Here is a 17,204-nt window from a genome sequence, read left to right on the forward strand (position 1 = left end):
AAATATTGGAGTCCAGAGAGTTTAGGTAACGCTGATTTATTTTCTAAATTTAAAAGGGCAGCTATTTAAAAAAAGTTACAATGATGGTTTTCAGTGATTTTAAAGGACAGATTTAGTTTTAAATAAACTAGTTTTGTTTTTTTGTTTTTTGTGGTATGCGGGCCTCTCACTGTTGTGGCCTCTCCCATTGCGGAGCACAGGCTCCGGATGCGCAGGCTCAGCAGCCATGGCTCACGGGCCCAGCCGCTCCGTGGCATGTGGGATCTTCCCGGATCGGGGCACGAACTTGTGTCCCCTGCATCGGCAGGCAGACTCTCAACCACTGTGCCACCAGGGAAGCCCAATAAGCTAGTTTTTATTAGATTAGATCTATCAGTGGTTCCCAAATACATGTCTGTGGCTACATCAGAGTTATCTGGGCACTTAATAAAAAAAAATAAACTCTTGGGCTCTACTTCAGAGCACAGAATCAAAATGTCTAAGGGTCCGAGCCCAGAACACTATATGCATAGGTAAATTTGTGGGTCATGGAGGAATATTTTTTAAACTGAAGTTCACATCCATTAGCAGGCTATGAAATCAATTCAGCAAGCTGAAATCAGTATTTAAAAAAATAAATAGAACAAAATAGAAGATAAGATACATTTTTTTAAAATAAAGGTTAAGGGTTGGCTTGTGAGCCTTTCACGTTAGTTGTGTATATGTTTTTTGTGTTTGTTTGTTATGTAATGGATCATGCTATAAAACTTACTTCTTATTGTTAGAAGCTGTCAAAAATGTTGAAAGTCACTGTACTCAAGAAGAGTCACTATTACCAGTTTTGTGATAATCGCTGACACACACAGATGCCCAGTTAAAGAGTCCAAAATACAATGAGGCAAAACCTCCTCCTTTGACCTATAAGGAATTATTTTTGGCCTTTGCTGTACGAATTCAAATAAAAGGACCTAACCTTTTATTAGATTCTAGAAGAATGCTTATTTTATCTTGGAAGAGAAGAAACTGTAGTCTCTGTGAACCAATTAATACCCTCCTCTTAGGCAGATAAAAGAGGGAAAACAGGGCTTCCCTGGTGGTGCAGTGGTTGAGAGTCCACCTGCCGATGCAGGGTACACGGGTTCGTGCCGTGCCCTGGTCTGGGAAGATCCCACATGCCGCGGAGCGGCTGGGCCCGTGAGCCATGGCCGCTGAGCCTGCGCATCTGGAGCCCGTGCTCCGCAACGGGAAAGGCCACAACAGTGAGAGGCCCGCGTACCGCCAAAAAAAAAAAAAAAAAAGAGGGAAAACAAAGGAGGAGCCAATCTGTTCAAAATGCAGTCTCACTAAAGGGGTCAAAACAAAACACAAAAACCAGAAATCCTTTGTGCGTAGGCAAAATTTTTCTGCCTTAAGCTTTTTTATTACTAAATTTGAGATTACTCACCTAGCTTTCAGGGGTGACTTAAGGATTACAGTGTGTATGAAGTATTTTAAAGACTCCAGATATACTGTCAAAAATCTCCCTTCTGAGGTTGCCCAATCTTCGCAACTGAGTCCTTCAAAACAGATTCTAAAGTGTAGAACATGTGAGTCCACATAAATCAGCACATAAATTAGAAGAAAGAAGCCCAGGCCAACAGACGCTGGGGGCTTTTGTGAGTTGTGTGATACAGTGGTAGTTTCAGATTGTGCTTATGGAAACTTGCAGTCCTCGAGACATTTTTCTAGTTCCTTGAAACACTGGTGACAGCTCCAAAAAATACCTGATTTCTCTTCCTATCACAAAAACTTTCACCAGACATTTAAAGAATTAACACTAACCCTTAAACTCTTCCAAAAGATTACAGAGAAGGGAACACTTCCTCTCTCATTCTATGGCCAGCATTACCCTGATGTCAAGGCCAGATAAAGACACTACAAGAAAAGAAAACTACAGAACATCTCCTGTGAATATAGATGCAAAAATCCTTAACAAAAGTACTAGCAAACTGAGTTCAGCAGCATACTAAAACGGTTATACATCATGACCAAGTGAGATTTATTCCCAGAATGCAAGAATAAGAATAGTCCAACATACGAAAAATCAATGAATGTAATATAGTATACATTACTAGAATGAAGGGAAAATAACCCACATGATCATCTCAATTAATTCAGAAGTATTTGACAAATTTCAATACTCTCTCAAGATAAAAACACCCAATAAACTAGGAATAGAAAGAAATTTTCTTAACATGTTAAAGACCATATATGAAAAACCCACAGAAAACATCACACTCAATGGTTAAAGACTGAAAGCTTTCCCACTAAGAGCAAGAGCATGACAAGGATGTTCACTTTTGCCACTTCTATTCAACACAGTACTGGAAGTTCTAGCCAGAGAGATCAGGCTACAGAAATAAAAAGAAGAGGTAAAATGACCTCTGTTCACAAATGACATGATCCAATACATAGAAAGCTCTGAAGAATCAACATACAAAAAATGTTAGCACTAATAACTTACAGGATACAAAATCAACACACAAAATTTAGTTGTATTCTATACACTTTTAATGAAAAATCTAAAAAGGAAATTTATAAATCAAGTCCATTTACAATACCATTAAAAAGAATAAAATACTTAAAAATTAACCAAGGAGGTGTAAGATTTGTACACTGAAAGATACACATTGCTGAAGGAAACAGAAGATCTAAATAAATGGGAAAACATCCCATGTTCAAGACTTCATATTGTTAAGATGATAATACTACCCAAAGCAATGTACAGATTCAATGTAATCCCTATCAAAATCCCAACAGTGTTTTTGCAGAAATAGAAAAACCCATCCTGAAATTCATATGCAATCTCCAAGGACCCTGAAAAGCCAAAACAGTCTTGAAAAAGAACAAAGATGGAAGACACACTTCCTGATTTCAAAACTCACTACAAAGCTACAGTAATCAAAACAGTGTGATACAGGCATAAGGACAGACATACAGACCAAAGGAATAAAATAGCCCAGAAAGTGCTCACTTCAGCAGCACATATACTAAAATTGGAAGGGTACAGAGAAGATTAGCATGGCCCCTGTGCAAGTATGACATGCAAATTCATGAAGCATTTTGTATTTTTAAAGAATCTAAAAAGAGTGGATATATGTATATGTGTAACTGATTCACTCTTCTGTACAGCAGAAACTAACACAACATTGTGAATCAACTATACTCCAATAAAAATTTAAAAGAAAAATAGCCCAGAAACAAACCATGACAATATACAGTCAATTCATTTTCACTTTCAAGCAAGGGTTCTATTGGACATGCAAAAAAAGAATGGAAGCTGGACTCATCCTTCATACCATATACAAAGTTAACTCAAAATGGATCAAAGACCTAAACATAAGACCTAAAATTATAAAACTCTTAGAAGAAGAAACATAGGGCAAGTCTTCATGACCTTCAATTGGGCAACAATTTCTTAAGTATGACACTAAAAGCACAGGCAACAAAAGAAAAAATAGACAAACTGGACTTCATCAAAATTAAAAACATCAAAGGATCCTATCAAGAGAGTGAAAATATAATCCACAGAATGGGAGAAAATATATGCAAATAACTTATTTGATAAGGATTTAATATTCAAAATATATAAAGAACTCCTACATCTCAACCAAAAACCCAAACTCAACCAAAAAAATGGGCAAAATATTTGACTAGACATTTCTCCAGAAAAAATATACAAATGACCAATAAGCTCATGAAAAGATACCCAACATCATTAGTAATTAGGGAAATGCAAAATAAAACCACAATGATACCACTTTATACCTATTTAGGATGGCTTTTTTTTTTTTAAATAAAAAATAAGTGTTGGCAAGGATATGGAGACACCGGAACCCTCATGCACGGTAAATGTAAAATGGTGCAGCCACTGTGGGAAAAATATTAGTTTGGCAGTTCCTCAAAAAGTTGAAAAAAGAATTCCATTTGATCCAGCAATTCTACTCCTAGAATACCCAGTAGAACTGAAAATAGAGACTCAGATACCTATACTCCAATATTCAAAGCATCATTATTCACAACAGCCAAAAGGTGGAAACAAACCAAATGTCTTTCAACAGATGAATGGACAAACAAAATATGGCATATACATACAATGGAATATTATTCAGCCATAAAAAGGAATGAAATTCTGATCTATGCTTACAACATGGCTGAACCTTGGAAACATTACACTAAGTGAAATAAGCAGACACAAAAGGACAAATGTTGTATTCCACTTATATGAGGTATCTTGAGTAGGGAAAGTTATGGAAATGGAAAGCAGAATAAAGGTTACCACAGGCTGGGTTGTGGGGAGAGAATGGGGAGTTATTGCTTAATGTGTATACAGTTGCTGTTTAGGGTGATGAAAAAGTTCTTGACATACACAGTGGTGATGGCTACACACTACTGTGATTGTACTTAATGTCACTGAACCATACACTTAAAATGGTTAAAATAGTAAATTTTACGTTATGTATATTCTACCAAATTTTAAAAATTTCAAAAACAAACTGCATGGGACTTCCCTGGTGGTCCAGTGGGTAAGGCTCCGCGCTCCCAATGAAGTGCACCTAGGATCAATCCCTGGTTGGGGAACTAGATCCTGCATGCATGCTGCAACTAAGAGCCTGCATGCTGCAACTAAGAGTCCATATGCCACAACTAAAGAAGCCCACATGCTGCAACTAAGCATCCACATGTCGCAACTAAAGAAGTCCACATGCCACAACTAAAAGATCTCATGTGCCGCAACTAACACCTGGCACGGCATAAATAAATAAATAAATAAAATAAGTATTAAGGAAAAAAACCTTGGGTTTTCTCATAGGAGAACATTGCATGAAATGACTAAATGAGGTTTTCACAGATCTAACCATTAACTCAAAGCAACACCTGGAGGACTTCTGTAAATCCCTCTTAAAATTTATAAATCTGGGATATGGAATCTGTTCCTTTTTAAAAAATTTTTATTTATTATTTATTTATTTAGGCTGTGCTGGGCCTTAGCTTAGTTGTGTCATGCAGACACTTAGTTGCAGCATGCATACAGGATCTAGTTCCCCAATCAGGGATTGAACCTGAGCCCCCTGCATTGGGAGCGTGGAGTTTTACCCGCTGGACCACCAGGGATGTCCCAGAATCTGTTCCTTTTATAAAAAAGTTTTGAAAAATTAAATATTTATAAATTATGAAATATGTCTGTGGGAAGATGACCAAAATTTCCCCACTCATCCAAGCTGCCTCCCCATTTGACCAAGCTGCTTACTTTAGCCACCTTATCGATATATAGGCTTTTCTGGTTTATACAAACAAGACAATGATCTGGTGGGTATTAGAAAAGAAAGGCTTTGGAACTGTAGTGTCATCACTTACTGGATTGGTGACCTAAGGGAAGTTGTTTAACCCTTGTAAATCTGTTTATTTACTTGTGAATTTGTTTACTTATTTATTCAAAGTCTCCTGAAATGTAAGTGTAGGTACTCTGCAACATTTTATAGAAATACAATTATTATTACCTAAATTGATAAAGGCAGGACAATTAAATTATCACTTAATGACCTCATCTAGTCTTGTGGCTTTAACTACCTCCTGCATGCCAATAACTCTCAAATTGATATCTTCAGTCTATAACTCACTTCCAAACTCTAGACTTCAGCCAACTGACTACTTTATATCTCTACTTGAATGTTCAACAGATACCATAAACATAACACATCCAAAATTGAACACCAGATCTTTCTCCAAAACCTGCTCCATCCAGAGCCTTCCCCATCTTACCTGACAGCAACTCCATCTTTTCAGTTGCTCAGGCAAAACCCCATTAGTGTCATCTTTAACTTCTTTCTCTCACATCTCACATGGAATCTGTCAGGAAATGCTACTGGCTCTACCTTTAAAATACATCAAAAATCAGTCCATCTCTTAGTCCAAATCATCATTTCTGGCCTGGATTACTATAATAGCATCTTAACTGGTCTCCCTGTTTCTGTCCTTGCCTCTCTACCCAGCAGCTAGAGTGACCCTGTTAAAACCTATATCAGGGGCTTCCCTGGTGGTGCAGTGGTTAAGAATCAGCCTGCCTCGCAGTGGTTAAGAATCCGCCTGCTGATGCAGGGGACATGGGTTCGAACCCTGGTCTGGGAAGATCCCACATGCTGCGGAGCAATTGAGCCCATGCGCCACAACTACTGAGCCTGCACTCTAGAGCCCTCGTTGCACAACTACTGAGCTCACGTGCCACAACTACTGAAGCCCATGCGCCTAGAGCCCATGCTCTGCAACAAGAGAAGCCACCACAATGAGAAGCCCATGCACCGCAACGAAGAGTAGCCCCTGCTCGATGCAACTAAAGAAAGCCCGCGTGCAGCAACGAAAACCTAATGCAGCCCCAAAAACCCAAAAAACAAAAAAAACCCAACAGTAATTCTTAAAAAAAAAAAAAAAAAAAAAAAGAATCCACCTGACAGTGCAGGAGACATGGGTTCAAGCCCTGGTACATGCCATGGAGCAACTAAGCCCATGTGCCACAACTACTGAAGTCCACACGCCTAGAGCCCATGCTCTACAACAAGAGACGCCACCACAATGAGAAGCCCATGCACCGCAATGAAGAGTAGCCACTCCTCGCCACAACTAGAGAAGGCCCGTGCTCAGCAATGAAGACCCAACACAGCCAAAAATAAATAAATTTAGAAAAAAAAAAGAAATCTGTATCAGATCATGATGACTCATCTGTTCAAAACTCTACAACAAAGGCCTACAAGACCCTATGTAAGAGTTCTTAAAAGTGTGATCAAGGACATGTGGGGTTCCCTGAGAACTTTTAAGGGAGTCTTTGAGGTCAAAATTCTTATAATAATACTAATTTTTTTTGCTTTTTTTATAATCATTCTCTCCTGAGTTTACAGTGGAGTTTTCCACTCGGAAACATTAAATTGTATGTGATGACTTCATTGCTGTGATGGGTGATGGAAAGTGTCTGTGTATTCTTTTTTTTTTTTTTTTTTTTTTGGTACGCGGGCCTCTCACTGTTGTGGCCTCTCCCGTTGCAGAGCCCAGGCTCCGGACGCGCAGGCCCTGCGGCCATGGCTCACGGGCCCAGCCACTCCGCGGCATGTGGGATCCTCCCGGACCGGGTCATGAACCCGTGTCCCTTCCATCGGCAGGACTCTCAACCCCTGCGCCACCAGGGAAGCCCGTGTCTGTGTATTCTTGTTTTCAAAAGTTCTCAGTTTTAACTGCTAATACAAATAAAAACTGATACATACAAACCACCTAAATAAAAGTTCCTGGGGATCCTCAAAAATTTTTAAGATTATAAAGGAGTCCTGAGAAAAAGACAGTCTCTTCAGCAAGTGGTGCTGGGAAAGTTGGACAACTGCATGTAAATCAATGAAGTTGATTTACACACCCTCACACCATGCACAAAAATAAACTCAAAATGGCTTAAAGACTTAAACATGAGACATGACACCATAAAACTCCTAGAAGAGAGCATAGGAAAAACATTCTCTGACATAATACCAATGTTTTCTTAGGTCAGTCTCACAAGGCAATAGAAATAAAAACAAAAATAAACAAATGGGGGCTTCCCTGGTGGCGCAGTGGTTGAGAGTCCGCCTGTCAATGCAGGGGACACGGGTTTGTGCCCCGGTCCGGGAAGATCCCACATGCCGTGGAGCAGCTGGGCCCGTGAGCCATGGCCGCTGAGCCTGCGCGTCCGGAGCCTGTGCTCTGCAACGGGAGAGGCCACAACAGTGAGAGGCCCGCGTACTGCAAAAAAACCCCAAAAAACCCCAAACGGGACTTAATCAAACTTACAAGCTTTTGCACAGCTGAGGAAACCATTAAAAAAAACAACAACAACAGGGGCTTCCCTGGTGGCGCAGTGGTTGAGAGTCCTCCTGCTGATGCAGGGGACACGGGTTCGTGCCCCGGTGTGGGAGGATCCCATATGCCGCGGAGCGACTGGGCCCGTGAGCCATGGCCGCTGGGCCTGCGCGTCCGGAGCCTGTGCTCCGCAACGGGAGAGGCTGCAACAATGAGAGGCCCACGTACCGCAAAAAAAAAAAAAAACAACAAAAAGACAACCTAAGGAATGGGAGAAAACATTTGCAAATGATATGACAGACAAGGGCTTAATCTCCAAAATACATAAACAGCTCATACAGCTCAACAACAAAAAACCAAACAACCCAATCAAAAAATGGGCAGGGGCTTCCCTGGTGGCACAGTGGTTGAGAGTCCACCTGCCAATGCAGGGGACATGGGTTTGTGCCCCGGTCCAGGAAGATCCCACATGCCGCGGAGTGGCTGGGCCCGTGAGCCATGGCCGCTGAGCCTGCGCGTCCGGAGCCTGTGCTCTGCAACGGGAGAGGCCACAACAGTGAGAGGCCAGCATACCACAGAAAAAAAAAAAAAAAAGGCAGAAAACACATGGGCATGCTAACAGATGCTCAACATCAGTAATTATTGGAGAGATGCGAATCAAAACTACAATGAAGTACCACCTCACACTGGTCAGAATGGCCATCATTAAAAAGTCTACAAATAAATGCTGGAGAGGGTATGGAGAAAAGGGAACTACACTGTTGGTGGGAATGTAAGTTGGTACAGCCACTATGGAAAACAGTATGAAGATTCCTCAGAAAACTAAAAACAGAATTACCATATGATCCAGCAACCCCACTCCTGGGAATATACCCAGACAAAACTATAATTCAAAAAGATACGTGCACCCCTATGTTCATAGCAGCACTGTTCACAATAGCCAAAACATGGAAATAACCTAAATGTCCATCGACAGATGAATGGATAAAGAAGATGTGGTACATATATACAATGGAATACTACTCAGACATAAAAAAGAATGAAATAATGCCATTTGCAGCAACATGGATGCAACTAGAGAGTATCATACTAAGTGAAGTAAGTCAGACAGAGAAAGAGAAATATCATATGATATCACTTACATGTGGAATATAAAATATGGCACAAATGAACTTATCCACAAAACAGAAACTGACTCATAGACATAGAAAACAGACTTGTGGTTGCCAAGGGGGGCAGGGGGGAAGGAGAGGGATGGACTGGGAGTTTGAGTTTGGTAGATGCAAACTATTACGTTTAGAATGGATAAACAACAAGGTCCTAATGTATAGCACAAGGAACTATATTCAATATCCTGTGATAAACCATAATGGAAAAGCATATAAAAAAAGAATGTATATGTGTGTATAACTGAGTCACTGTGCTATACAGCAGAGATTCACACAACACTGTAAATCAACTATACTTCAATTAAAAAGAAAAAAAAAAGGAGTCCTGAGACCAAAAAGTTTGAGAACTGTTGCCCTACACGTTTGGCTCCCCATTACCTCCTTGACCACACCTCCTACTACTTACCCTCTAGATCCTTCATATTCCAGCCACACTGGCCTCACTGCCATTCCTCAATAAGCCAGACATGCTCTTACCTTAGGGTCTTTCCTCTGCTTGTCCCTTTGGCCTAGAATACTCTTCCCCCAGGTATCTACATTGGTAATTTCCTCATCTTCAAGGTTTTTTCGTCTCATCTTCAAGTTTTTGATCAAATGTTACCTCATCAATGAGGTTTATTTACTGTATTTAAAATTATACGGACTTCCCTGGTGGCACAGCAGTTAAGAATCTGGCTGCCAATGCAGGGGACACAGGTTCGATCTCTGCTCCAGGAAGATCCCACACACCGCAAAGCAACTAAGCCCATGTGCCACAACTACTGAGCCCGTGTGCCACAACTACTGAAGCTCACGAGCCTAGAGCCCGTGCTCTGCAACAAGAGAAGCCACTGCAATGAGAAGCCCACGCACCGCAATGAAGAGTATCCCCTTCTCGCCCCAACTAGAGAAAGCCCTCACGCAGCAACGAAGACCCAACACAGCCAAAAAAATAAATAAATAAAAAATAAGTAAATAAAATATTTTTGTCCCTGTGAATGATTCATTTCCAAAGGAACTCAGAAACAGAATATGAATTTTAAATTAGAATACATCTTTAGACACTGGCTTTGTATCTTACACTTGACAGACATCAGAAAGTTACTATGTTTATTGTGTTTATAGAAGTGAGATTATATAAAGTAATCAACTATAGTTATTTCAGAAGCCACTAAACACGTGCAAGACAATCTAAATTTCAGACAGACCTGGATTCAAATGCCAGTCCCAGTGTCTGTGGTCATATAACAGTGGTAAAGTGCTTAAGCTCTCTGAGCCACATCTCTGAAAATAAGGTTAATAATTCACTTTTTACAGATTGTTGGGAAGAACTAATGAGCTACTAGCAAAGTGCCTACCACAGGGTTCAAAAGAAAAGTTTTATTATCAAGAAACAGTAACCATAATTCATTATTATTATTTTTAGATTGTAAAACATTTATTTATCACAGATACATCCAGGTTTCAGAGATGTTAACATGTTTGAAATAAAAAGTGCCCAAAAGAATCAATGAAATACATAATACTATAAATAGTGTTGGGGCAACCAGCGAAGTATTTAAAAATTAAATTTAGATCCCACCCTCAATATCTTACAACTCAGTGTCTTATACTCCAATAAAGTCTAGGTTAAATAAAAAATTTAAATATTAACAGTAAGATCATTCAAGTCCTAGAGGAAAATATAAGTGGGAACTTTGTATAACATTGGGGTGAGATAAGCCTTTCTAAACAAGATTCCCAAAGCACAAATCAATAAGAAATGCTGTGGAGTAACTAAGCCCGTGCGCCACAACTACTGCACCTGCGCTCTAGAGCCCGTGAGCCACAACTACTGAGCCCATGTGCCACAACTACTGAAGCCCGTGTGCCTACAGCCCGTGCTCCACAACAAGAGAAGCCACCACAATGAAGAGTAGCTCCCGCTCACCGCAACTAGAGAAAAGCCCTCGCGCAGCAATGAAGACCCAATGCAGCCAAAAATAAAAACAAACAAACAAACAGAAATCAAAAAGAAAAGATATATTAGGTTGGACCACCTAAATATTTTACATTTCTACAGATCAAAACACTATTTTAAAAACTGGTAAACAAACGAACTAGCAAAATATATATGCAATACGTGTGAGACAGAAAATTAATTCATTAATTATTTTTAAATACACTTTTTTTTTTTTTTTTGCTGTACGCAGGCCTCTCCCGTTGCCGAGCACAGGCTCCGGACGCGCAGGCTCAGCGGCCATGGCTCACGGGCCCAGCCGCTCCGCGGCATGTGGGATCTTCCCGGACTGGGGCACGAACCCGTGTCCCCTGCATCGGCAGGCGGACTCTCAACCGCTGTGCCACTAGGGAAGCCCTAAATACACTTTTTGAAGTGAATTTATTTTGAAGACTTCTGATATGCTGTGATATGCTGGCTATTTACTGGTAACCTCTCTTGGATTTTTCCCAGTTTATGTATAAATTTTAGTGTCAAGTTGATTCAAGGAAAAAATTTTGTTCATATACAATATAACTAATTTGTGCCATGTGAGATAACACAGACACACCTGATATGAGAAATAAAAGGTCTTCTCAAATGCTTGCCCTTGCTTCACTGGGTCTAAAAATTAAATTTTCTTATTATATGTCCAAGAGTGGTTGTGTCTAAGGTCCTGAATCCCCATCATGATCTGTTCTGCATAAGCCATGATCCAAAGCCTACATGGGTATTATTTGTGGGACATTTTGCCTCTGGAATTATCCATCATAAATATGTTTGAGGCTGGATGGTACATGTATGCCTCCCAGAAGAGTATTCATGAGTTACCCAGAGTCCTAGTTGAAAGAGAAAGGTCAGTATTATTTACCTCCCTTCACTACTGAGCCCCTAAGTGATTCAACACCTCATTTGGGACCCATTCTCATCACTGACTATGCATGGCTTTCTTTTGTTTTATTTATTTAAATACAATAAACACCAGTAAACGAGTATCCAACAGGTGGGCTAGCACACTGACAATAATATTTACCATTCTGCTCCTCCATACCAGTCTCCTGATTTCCCATCCAAGTTAATCACCTGAATCTTGTATTTATCATTTCCCTGCAACTGAAAAGCAGGTTCATCTACTTGTCACCTATATAGAACTGCAGTAGCAGAGGTCACGTCTAGAGTCCCTGTTTACAGTCAAATTAGCAATTGCCCTACATTCAGGATCAGCATGTTACTGCACAGAGCCTGCAAGTGGCAGTGTCAGTTTTCACCACAGCAGCAGGTCAGGCTATATTTAACATGTACCCTCTTCTCTGCTGAAGAGCTGTAGTTACGGTTCTGTTAGTTTGTGAACAAAGGAGGACAAGAGGGAATTGAGGGACTCTAATGGAAAGTTCTTACTGGATTCAGCTCAATCACAAATTAAATGGGCCTGTATTTAAAAGTCTAAGACAGTCTAATTTAACAATACTATAATCTTAATTAAAATGCTTAAAACACAGCTGTGACAATTTCTATATTTTTGTACTGTTTTAATGTATATCACTTGGTCCAAATCTGGGGCATACACACCATAATGCACAGAAGTGTTTAGAAAAAATTATAGCTCCAGGCACACAAACTTTAACATCTGAGTAAAAACTCACTGATAATTTTACAGAGTAGCACATGCTTTCCAAGCAGGGGCAATGGTACACTTAGGTAGCAAAGAAAAATGAAAGTAGCATAAGAATTTTGAACAATACTCTAATTGGTTGAGTAAGTATATATTACAGCCTTCCAAGGAGACTGCTTGAAAGAGAACATCAATTGGTAGAGGTCAGTATTCTGCTGCTGCTACTACCCCAAGGAATAATCCCCCTGAGGAGGGAGCCACATTACTCTGAAAACGAGAAACGCTTCTGGGACTCTTCTGAGTTTGGAAGATTGACATGAGGGGTCAAAATCACCTCAATGAAACTGAACAAGGATTCAGTTTCTGAACAAACTAAACTGCAAAGTTTAGTCCTGGGTTCTAAAAACATATGTAAAAATCCATGGTGGAGGGGTGGGGGGTGGGGATACAGAATGGATGTGAGTTAGTTATGACTAATGACTAGCACTTATGACTCACTAAATTAACAGCAAGATGGAGCTAAGAAAATCCCCTGACCTAACACCAAACCGATAAATAAAGTCTTCTGAACAAGGAAGGTGTCGGTCCCAATCCACTTTGAGCTGGCTAGAGTGTTCCCTTCTGGATACGCCCTACGAAAAGGAACTAAACACCAGGGTTCAAGCAGAAGGGAACTACCATGTTAGTGAGGCTGAGGGAAGGATGAAATTGCTGGAGTGTTTTTAAGACTTGGGAAAGAGATCAAGATTTCACACATGTGAAGGATTATTACAGAACAATGATTAGATTTGTTCTGCATGATTCCAGAGGCATCAGAGTCCACATAAAACAAGGGCAGCTGGAACTTAAAAGGCCCTGAGATGTTCCAGAGAATCTGGAGATGAAGAGACCAACAGGAATATAAAATCACTAGGAATACCAGAGTATGAATTCCAGTGTGAAAGACGAGGATGGAGTAGACAGCCTTTAAAACTTCATCTATACTGAGGATCTAGAGTTTTAAGATTGCCCTGGCCCCTCTCACAAACCAAGGCTCTGCTGAGAAAACAGCACTTTCTTTCATCTATTCTGCTTGCTCTACATCCACAGTCTCAAACCACAGACTGATGAAAAACATGATGGCAGATACTGAAAAAACTCTTAAGAGTACTGAATTAGGAACCAGGAGACTCGGGTTTTAGTCTTTACTCTGCTATTAAATCAGTGTTACCCTGGGTGAATACCTTAAGCTCTGTAAAACTCAGATTCTTTATCTATAAAATGGGGGAGCTGTATTAGAGTATTTTTAGTTCTACAAGTCTAGAATTTCTGAGCTGAGGTGCACTAATATCTTCTCTATTAAATGTCACTGAATTTATAATAAAAAATTAAGGTGAAGTAACAGTCAAGTGATACCTGAATGATTCTTGACAGACCCCATCTTAATTAAAAATTTCGGGCTTCCCTGGTGGCACAGTGGTTGAGAGTCCGCCTGCTGATGCAGGGGACATGGGTTCGTGCCCCGGTCCGGGAAGATCCCACATGCCGTGGAGCGGCTGGGCCCGTGAGCCATGGCCGCTGAGCCTGCGCGTCCAGAGCCTGTGCTCCGCAACGGGAGAGGCCACAACAGTGAGAGGCCCGCATACCGCAAAAAAAAAAAAATTCAATAATAAAAAGGATATTTTATGTTTTAATCTTTAATTTGATAAAAAAAGAAAGGGGTAAATAAATATAAAACAAATAGGATTAATGAAAGTTATCAGGATTAGATGATAAGTATATTTAACTAGTATAACACAAATTTAAAGAAATTACTTGTGTCCTCTAGTTGCGGAGTGGACATTACTTTGTACTTAATGCTTAGCACAATATAGAAAAGTTAAAAGAAAACCTGAGCTCAAGTTAACTGCTAAGTTCGCTTTAAGTACTTCTAATCCTTTTTGGCATGTTTTATGGCTTACTTTTTTTTTTTTTTTTTTTTTTCTTTTTGCGGTACGCGGGCCTCTCACTGCTGTGGCCTCTCCCGTTGCGGAGCACAGGCTCCGGACGCGCAGGCTCAGCGGCCATGGCTCACGGGCCCAGCCGCTCCGCGGCATGTGGGATCTTCCCAGACCGGTGCACGAACCCGTGTCCCCTGCATCGGCAGGCGGACTCTCAACCACTGCGCCACCAGGGAAGCCCATGGCTTACTTTTAAAGCTTACCAGAAAGGGGCCATTCAAGTACTACAGAGTTCCAAGTACTAGGGAGTTCAAGGCCTATGAAATATGTTATTATTGTTTTTTTAATTAATTTATATTAAAACTCTGCAGAACTGTAGGATTTTCTAAGCCTCTAGTTTACCTTCAAAGGCAAATCCAAATAACATAATCAATGAGTCAGTTGGCAAACATCAAAAATTCATTTGATATTTGATATCATCAAAATGTAAATTGCAAAAATTATACATCCAATAATCTGAGGTGCCCAGGAGTGTATTTTAGTTCTCCCACCCCCTCTTTAATTACTGCTAGCATCACTGAGCTTCTTTTTTTTTTTTTAAGCTTTTTTGTGGCTGCACCGCACAGCATGCAGGATCCTAGTTCCCCGACCAGGGACTGAATCCATGCCCCCTGCATTGGAAGCGCAGAGTCTTAACCACTGGACCACCAGGGAAGTGCCACCACTGAGCTTCTATCAAGTCTCTTGATAGGTGGCAATAAGGAAATTCATTAGTCAGTCCTTGTCCTCTGTGGGGAACTTTGCTTAATTGTGAACGGAACAAAAATGAAATTGCTTTTATATTTGCCCGCACAGACCTCATTTTTCCAGATTCTCTGTTTCTGCAACATACCTTCACATATTCAAAAGATGAAATAAATAAAAATTCCATAAAACCTTTCTAAAAGTTCCAATTTGCTGTCCCCCCAAAAATCACTCAATCCGTGGTAAATTAGAAAGAGCAGGTTCCAGCTTTGGTCTCTTTTTAGAAAAACAGTCTTCATTTGGAAAGAAAACGAGCTGGAATACCCAGCGCTAAGAGACCTGCATAAATCTTGTGTTTTCAGTGGCATCACTGAAGTGGTAGGTTATCACACTCCAGGTCTCACCCCTTGTTTCAGGGATTAAAATTCTAAACACAAACCTTGAAAGCAATACAAGTGTGACAGATCAGATGCTGCTGTGAACATATATTCATGCAGTGAAATTCTGCACATGCATTCCTAGAGAATGTTCCACTGTTCTCTAGGAATTAAAAGAGCTTGGGGGATCCCCTTTAGCGCTGTGCTCTAACCACCAAGGCCTGCTGTTGCTGGGGGGCAGCTGTAGTACTGCAAGAAAAAGACTAGACTGAAAAGACCTGCCTCCAGTCTCAGCTCTGCTACTTACCAGTTACGTGACCTTCAGAAAGTCTGATTCTCTAAATATAGCTATCTAGAGAATTAGTAAGAGTTAAATTAGACAACAATGCTACGCAAATTGTAGGTTTTGCTTGTTTACAGCTATATCTTCTGTTTATACACAAATGACCTGGCATATCCCCATGTGGCTTTGAAAGCCGTCCTCTACTATGCCATCTGCCCTCCAGCCACAGAAAATCATGCTTTCCCAGACATAGCTCTATGTTTCTGCTTCTGTTGTCTGGTTTTCCCTTTGATTCTCATTTACTGATACTACACTTGTTCTTAGCCAAAAGGATAAGAAGTGATTGATCCTTATTTACTGAAAAATATACTCATCCTCCAAGACTGGCTTAAAAGTCATCTCCTCAAGGAAGCCTCTCTGAATCCTTCTTATAGAATCTTTCACATCTCTTTGCTGATCTCCCAGTGTGCTTCTTTTATATCTTGGTTGTAAGTGACTAAGACCTACTGCATCATTGTATCGTCATATACTGACCTGACAGTAAAGCCCTGGTGCCAGGTCAGGGGTAGGGTGGGGGCTCCCACATTTTATCATTTTATATACCTTCCTTTTCCCTTATGTTTGGAATTTGGAATTTAAAACCAGCTTTGCAACTAAGTAGTAAATAGCCTCTCCAGATGTATAAAGGAGATGGCTGACCTAGAGTTACTTTTCTACAGATTAATACAGAGAGAGAATTAAAATTCTGTGTCCATGTTTTAAATTTTTCATATTGTACAACACTTACACACGTAGCTTTCACTGAATTCCTATTTCGACAAAATTTCACTACCATATACATGACAAAGCCAAGAATAAACTCTAAAATTATTACCTGAAAATCCTACCTTGGGGGAATTTTCAATTATTAAAATAATTAATTTCCAGAGTTTGCTGTCCAATTTATGATTTCATAAAAACAGAGGTCTACATACCAACTTGCTACATTTACATAAATAGCTTCTTTTTATCATGGTGCCAACAGCTGTACCAGCAGCAGCAAACCAGTCTGGTCTTGTACCATCACCACTGTCTGACTCAGCAAGGTGGTAGGGCCACAGAGAAGCAGGTTCTTTACTTTTGTGAGTCTCCTCAAGGACAGGAACTCTATCCTCATACCTTCCTAGTATTCCTAGCATTTAATTCTGTGCCCTGCAAAGAGATGGCATTCTGCAATGTTTAATGAATTAACACTTCTGAATTCCATTCTCTAGACACTGTGACCTCACTGTATGTTCTGAAAGGAAAAATGCTCAATAAAAGCTCACATC

The 17,204-nt window shown here is 40.3% G+C and overlaps 1 protein-coding gene across 2 annotated transcripts in view; it reads right to left on the bottom strand.

The window, feature by feature from the left end:
- NFATC3 (nuclear factor of activated T cells 3) overlaps window positions 1-17,204 on the bottom strand; it is a gene marked incomplete at both ends in the record, with an annotated part of 134,449 nt that overhangs the window by 10,900 nt on the left and 106,345 nt on the right. The gene's annotated exons all lie outside the window — the stretch shown is intronic.

This window comes from Hyperoodon ampullatus (genome assembly GCF_949752795.1).
Source record: "Hyperoodon ampullatus genome assembly, chromosome: 18".
Taxonomy (NCBI): Eukaryota; Metazoa; Chordata; class Mammalia; order Artiodactyla; family Ziphiidae; genus Hyperoodon; species Hyperoodon ampullatus.